Here is a 7,451-nt window from a genome sequence, read left to right on the forward strand (position 1 = left end):
CAGTATTTGAGGAAATGAATGAAAAACTGTCATTGCCTGTTATCAGTAGCACTGATCAAAATAGTGAGCTTCATTTCCTAGTGGATTTACATCTTTGCGTGAAATCAGTGCAGAAGGCCGGAGTGTTTAAAGCTGGAATCCAGTTTAGAAGACAACAGATTATTGTTCAAGAACCTTGGTATAAAATGTTTATCTTTCCTAGGAGCAAACTGTGAGGCATGTATGTGTAAACTCACATGGAGAGCATTGGTTGCAAAATGCCATTGCCTGAACAGACGCTGCAAGAGAAAGTCAGAGAAGTAAGTTACCTATGGGGAATTGTCTGCATCCTGTTGCCACCTTCAGTTGATCAAAGAAAATGGAAGAACCACTTGAGTTTTGATGTTGGGTGACAGCCACATTTGTCCCTCCGAGAACATGTTCTGTGCCCTAGGAGAGATTCTTCCCAGACATTACAGATGGCATCTACTGAGAGCGAACACAAAACTTCCAGGGGTTGAAACGAATAATTTTTTAAGTAACTGCAGAGAGTTAGGTAGTTTGCAGCTTCAATGCCAAAATTACACAGATTACCTAACAGGACATTTGTGGTGGTTATACAAGAACAGTAGTTCTTGTATAGTAGTAGGGCTTCTATGAGGAGAAGGTAAGCATGTAGCAATTGTTCCAAAGGATATCTTCCTAGCTCCCAGCCACATTTAGCTTTTGGTTTATAATGGTGCCTGGGAGGTACAGAGCCTCAGTGTAGGTGTGCTGTAAGGCGCAGTATGCTGATGTGCATGCTCTCAGCAAGTCAAAGGTTGTGCACAAGATCAAATGAAGGTTACCCATTACTTTCCCACAAAACAGCTTGAGGATAGGTTCTTTGCAGCACCCAGATGATCCAAGGAGCATAGTGACGGCGTGGGAGGGCCTCTTGAAAAAGGAAAGAAAGGCAGAGGAATTAATATTAGCTGCTGTTACTTGGACACTGCTGTCCTTTGCATAGGTAGGAACAGAACCTTGCAGCTCAATGTTACTGTTTGCTTTGTAAATAGCAGTCAGGCAAGAACTGAGATGAACCCTAAAGCTGCTAAAACATTGCTCTCCCGATGCTCTATCATTATTACTCCTTCTAGATTCTGCTTTTTATGGAGGCAAAATGAAGTTATGATACTGAAAGCAGTGTCAATCCAAGTGTGCACCTGTATGAAAGTGCAGGGCTTTTCTTTTCAGAGCTTCTCCTAGTAATGGTCATTAATGTCTTGTGTATCGAGAAGCTCTTAGCCAAAAAAGTATGTATCTTTATGTTGCTTGTTTCAAGCAGTAATTTTTGAAATCACCGTGACTAGTTCTATAACTCATGTTCTTGTTAATGCATATTGATGTCCTTTTTAATGCCTATATTGTAAGTCTCTTAACTTCCTAAGTTATCACTCTATTTGCTTTATATTGTCGTCATCCTGCTGCCACTGATGATGAATGCAGTTATTATGCTGGTCATGGTGCAGCTTTGTGCCTCAGCTAACAAAGGGGCTGCCATGTATGTGCAGTCCAAATGGCAGAGTTGGGGAATGAGGAGGGATGGGGGCTGGGCAGGTGGTGGGGCTGCAGTCCATGGGTGGCACCTCCTGTCCCCCACAGCAATCCCAAGGCCCAAAGCTGTACCATCGTGGTGGGATTTGCCCAGCTATTCTCTGTACGGCAGCCAGAGCGCTTTCTGTTTGTAACATGAGGGCTATATAAACCAGGAGCTCATCTAGAAGGATTAAATTATTTTCTTTTTAAGTTCCTCACTACTCTGCTTCTGGCCATTATTTAGAATCTAATTTTATCCTGGTCTGCAGTGCTGTGGTATCCTAGAGCTGTAAAGTGCCTGTTTCAGCCACGCGTTGTGAAGATTAATTAAGATACTTGCATAAACAGAAGGCAACAAACTGTAATATTGGTTTAAAAGGGAGTTAGCACATCCCAATTTTGCTTTCCAAGGCTGGTTTCCTGACTGTGGGCAAAAATCTGCTGGATCTGTTTTGCAGCTGGAAGTTGTGATTTGAAGCATTCTCTTGGAACAGATACAAAAAATATGAATGTGAGCTGAAGTCCTTGAAACATTCGCTTAGCGGCTTTGCGGGCCGCTCCTATTTGCATGAGGTAACAAGGCCTTGTTGAAATGTGTTTTGCAAAAATTCAATTCTGCTCTCCACTTGATGCCAATTCCATCTGAACAATCGGGGGAAAATAGTAATACAAACCCTAGAAGACAACTTTGCTTCATACTCCATTTCTCATGGAGCCCAACCTGTCTCACAGTGCTGCTGAACCACAGCCAAAGCTGAGGAACCCCCGCAGCAGAGCGTAGAGCCAGGCAGGCTGTGACCTGGGAAGGGCTTGGGCAGCATCTCTGCCTTGATGGGGCCGGAGGGAAGCAGGATGCTAGGGTGGGATGTGGCAGTGGAGCTAGAATTGGAACCTGGGCAGGCTCCTTGCAGGCAGGGCACCACAGCTGCCATGAGGACGTGTATCTGATCCATCTGAAAACCTGCAGGTATCTTCCAAGGTACCAGTTCTTTTGATGGTGTGAGTATTCCTAGTTCATCTTTTCACTAAGGGGGCTAATGAGGTTTTTTTCTTTGCATGTTGTGCATTGAAACGAAAACTCATCTCAAAACATCAATAGTTTTTCCAATGGTTTCAGACCTGAATGCTCTTAAATGTGAGTTTAGTGACTGAACAGAATAACGTATTGATCCATCTACAGACAGGGGTCCGAGGCTGAATGCTTGAAAAAAAAACATCCTCTGGGCAAACTGTTATCCAGGGCTGTGTTCCTCCACTGCAAAGCTCAGGCCTGCAGGAAGCACCCAGAAATGATGGCAGAAGCAGAGAAGTAGGAAAAATGGACATGTTTATCACAGAAGACCTCATTTCAGCGGGACTCCAGCTAATGCTATCAGCTACAAACATTTGCTTCTGCTGCTTTTCTACCTTTTTGTCATTGTTATGCTTTACAGCTATCCTATAATCCAGGGGCTGCCACCCTTCTTGAATGCAATCCAAGCTAATTTTAAGTGATTTTTAGGGGATCATGACAGCATCCTAACACCTCTCTGTTGGCAGCTCTGTGAGACATTCTGAGGCTGTGTGGTCAGTTGGGTACTGTAACAATCTCTCAGGTGTCACAGAGATTCTGTCCAGTTTGTATTTGTGCTGCTGTTTTAACAGAGATGGAAATCACTGACGTTGGCAGATTGCCTGAGAGAATCAGAACCATTGTATGAGACCTGGGACTTCCCCTAGATCCCAGGAGCACAAGTGCAGCATCTCAGGCCTAAGTGGCCTTCCTTGTCTCAGGAAGCAATGGGACTGTGAGGAAACAAGAACAGGGGGCATGAATTCCTGTTCTCGTGCTTTGATTCAATTCCTATTATAGTCTTCTCCCCCCCCCCCAACAGCTGTGGTACACGATCCCATGGGAGCTAATCAGTTTTACTGTAAATTTGGCCTATTCTGCATTGCAAAAGCAGCAGCATGAATGATGAGGCACAGGCTGCCCAGACAGATGTTGGAGTCACCGTTCCTGCAGGTGTTGCAGAAATGTCTAGATGTGGCACTGAAGGATGTGGCTAGTGGGCATGGTGGGGATGGGTTGGTGGTTGGACTAGGTGATCTTAAAGGTCTTTTCCAATCTTAGTGATTCTGTGATTAGCCATTCTATGTGGCACTCTTCAATCTCTAGCTACTCTTCTGAACCATAGCTAAATGGATTACATGGAAATCCTTGTGACACTTTAGGAGGTGCTGGATGAATATCATTTAGAGGGACAAACTCAAATATACTGTCTTGGGCTTCAGGTATGTAGTAAAGCTGTGCAGAATTGCATATGCTTTTAACAGGCTCAAGTCTTCACTGTTATCAGTCCTCTGAGACGTTGCTGTCAAATGGTTTTGTCTAAAGACATCTGCTGTTCAGTGGCTGGCCAATATAGGCGCTGAAGGAGGTTTTGGATGAACAATGTTCCTGCTGAGGAAGAATGACTTTATGCGTATTTACACGGCAGATTAGTGGCTGACAATTATTCCTTGGTGAAAAATGCACACTTTAAATAACAGCTCCTTTGGTTGTGCTTACATGGGCCATTACCTCTTGGGGTATTTTTATGCAGTGGTTTCTGTGTGTTGTCACTTAACAGTATTTAGTTTTCTTGTTCTAATAAAACAAGAAAGCCTGGGTGAGCATTGGCTTGGGAATAGTATAGACTGAAAGCTCCACTTTGCAAATACTTGTCTGTGAACTGGTTTCTATAGGTCAAGTTCACTGAAATCAGTTTATCCAGCTGTATTGAAACACATACAAAATCAGTCCAAGTCAGAGGAAGTCCATCAGGTGCAAGTACTTAATTGGTCATGCCTTTCTTCATCATGTTATTTTCTTTGGTTTCATGCTGTTAGCTGGCAAATCTGAGTACCCTCCCATCAGATCTGATGGAACTTAAGAGAAAGTGGAACTCTCCTTTGGTTTCGGTTGACCTGATCCAGCCCAGGCCATGGGACACCAACTGATCAGATGCCTGAAAGTGTTACTGGTTCCAGCATGCACCTGGAGCAGCACCCTGCTCTGCTTTCAGCTGCCCTGCTGCTCTAGGCATGAGTGGAACCCAAAATCAAAATGAACACCATCAAACCAGGCTATTTAATCTACCCTCACAAGATTAATCTTGTCTCTGCATGATCTGTGTAGTCCTTTCCCTGCTTGTCTGTTGAATGTACTCCTTTTGTAAGGCAGGTGATGAGTAGTGCACGCTGACCTCTAAGAGAGGCCATGACTGCCTCAGAGCTCAGCACCAGATCCTTCCCTGCTGCTGAGGCACATTTCACCTCATGCCCCCCTGCCTCTCCAACATAGGTGTATGTTTCACGGTGTGTCCAGTTCAGCTTCCTCTGGCGTCTCTTGATAACATCTAATGAAGCAGCAACAGACCTTGTTCTTTGACTTCAGGTAAGTTATGCTGTGCTTATTCCACATTTCATACTTGCAATGACTGCAGGACAGTGTGATTCTTCTGTAAAATAGTGCAACCATCCATTATAAACATTTGTCTTGTCTTGTACCATAAACATCACAGGAACAGAGCTTTGTGACCTGAGATACTTCTGTGTGCTGGTCATGCCTCTACCAATTAATCCCCTAGCAGTACCCCTTTCCTCAAGCCCTTGCTCTCTTTATAGTTCTCTTAACACCTCCCATCTTTGCAAACAAGTCCTTGGGAGGCACTGCACTGAATTCTTCTCTGTAGATGTGGCTAACAGATCTAAAGTGATTACTGAAAATTTCTTACTCTGCCAGTATGAACATGTAAAAAATAACTTGCCATTTCTGTGATCACATTAACTTTTCAGTGAACACATCTGGTGTTATCTGCCCAGTTCTACCCCTGTGCACTGATAAAATGCAGCAAAGACCAGAAATATTTGTCATGTTGCATGAATGAAAAGGGAAATGAACTGGTGGATAGAGCAGCACTGGCTCAGTGTATTACGAGATTCAATACCTGCTATGTTTTAACCTATTAGGTGTTTTCAAATGTCTTCTTCACTGTTTCCCTTAAAGAGTTTGCCACCCTGAGTCTGCTGCAGCCACTATATGCCACTCTCACAGTGTCAGAATCAGGTGACAATGCAGCACCATGGCTGAGCGCACTCTTTGTGCCACCCATTACAACCATCATCTCCACTCGTGTGCAACTTCGTTTCTGAGGGACACATCCAGCTTCTTCCAGGTTGGAGGATGTTAGCGGTTTAGGCAAGTTTGTTTTACTTTGCACAAAGGGGCTTGCTCACATATGAGTGTGGAAGAGAAGGTGATCACTGGTTTCTACCTGAGAAGTGGCAGAGACTGGCTAGTATCTCACCCATTTTGGTGTGGTCACATTTCCTGAATGTGGTGGTGTGGGAAGGTGTGTGCTGCCATGCCAAAAGGTGGAGTGTTCAGAGATGGGCTGTGGGCCTCCGGAGTGAGGCAGCCTCCTCAGAGGCAGTGAATATTCAGGGGAGATTCTTCATAACTCCCTGAAGGCACTGCCAGAACAGAGAGAGGCAGAGAATATCCAAAAGCACAGAGCAAACCTGTTGTGATAGTCTTGGGCTGCTGCCTCCTGGCCACAGAGGGCTCTGCTCAGCCAGTACAGCCCCCTCCTTCTATGTGCCACTGCCAGCCAGTGAAGTGACCCCATACACCCATTGTACTGTGTGTGGCAGCTCATGAAGTGCCCTGGAGATGCCTTCAGCCCTCATCCACCTACGGGCTGCATCTCACCTCCCCTTGCCCATAAGGAACAGCGTCCTGGCCAGGGCTGGCTACGTGCCTATAGCTGCTGATGAGCTCTCTGGCTTCTCACTTAGGGAGGATTGCAGATAGATCTGGAAATCAAACTTCCTTCTACACTGGTCCATCTCCCTGCATCTTTGTTGATAAAATTTTTTATGTTGCTTTTCTCAGAAAGGTCAAACATACGCTAGCTAACACCAGCTCATTTCCCCCCAGTCACTGCATGCATCCATTTGCTGATGCTTCAGCTCTGCCAACTCTCCACAGCCCACATTTCACACAAAAGAAGGCTGCATCTCCACTCTGATGTTCCTTTAATCATTTCCTCCTCAGAGTGCGGGTTGGTTTGTTTGTTTGTTTGCTTAATCATCTCCTGCTCTGTTGTTCTGAGCCCCATGCCTGCTGTTATTCCTGGCACCCAACTATCTGGTAGGTAATCAGCCTACGTTTTACCGACCGACACGTGTTCCACTGTCCACTTGCATTTCAGTTCCTGCTCTGAGACTGGCTGCTGCCCTGCTGTCTGCTTGTAGCTCCAGTTGCCATGCTGTGTATTGCACACCATGCCTGGCTCCACTCTGCAGCATTTCCATGTGTGCATTGGAACAGCTCGGTGCCCGGAGCTGTGTCCCTGCTTCTTGCCCAGATATTGTGGCAAATGCACTCTTGCATCTCCAGGTTCATGTGGTTATCATTCTGTACAGAATATTTATTAGTTTTAAGCCTAGTATGATTAAGTGTTAAACAAATGCCTCCTGACAGGCATGTTCATACATTATAAAGCACCAGTCTGGCTATTTTAACATAGAGCTATTTTTGTATGTTCTGCTTTTGATAATCCAAGTCCTAAATAGTATTTCACTGGATTCACACTTTTCCAGATTTGTATTTTATTGATCACTAACAGTGTGTATTGTGCTGAACAAATGTAAGTGTAGCTACAGGAGAGGTGTCAGCCCACAGGACTGGATCAGGCCCTGTTTGTTGTGGATAAGACCACAATTAAAATAATCTTTGGGAAAAACTGGTTTCTAAGTATCACCATTCCACCTCTCACACTCAGAACTTTCTAGGTCACATTTAAGGCAGCCTACCTATTGTCTAAAGAAATACCTACAGTACAGAAGACACCTTTGAGAGTGGCTCT

The sequence above is a fragment of the Tympanuchus pallidicinctus genome, unplaced genomic scaffold (genome assembly GCF_026119805.1).
Source record: "Tympanuchus pallidicinctus isolate F22 unplaced genomic scaffold, pur_lepc_1.0 scaffold1, whole genome shotgun sequence".
NCBI classification, from domain to species: Eukaryota; Metazoa; Chordata; class Aves; order Galliformes; family Phasianidae; genus Tympanuchus; species Tympanuchus pallidicinctus.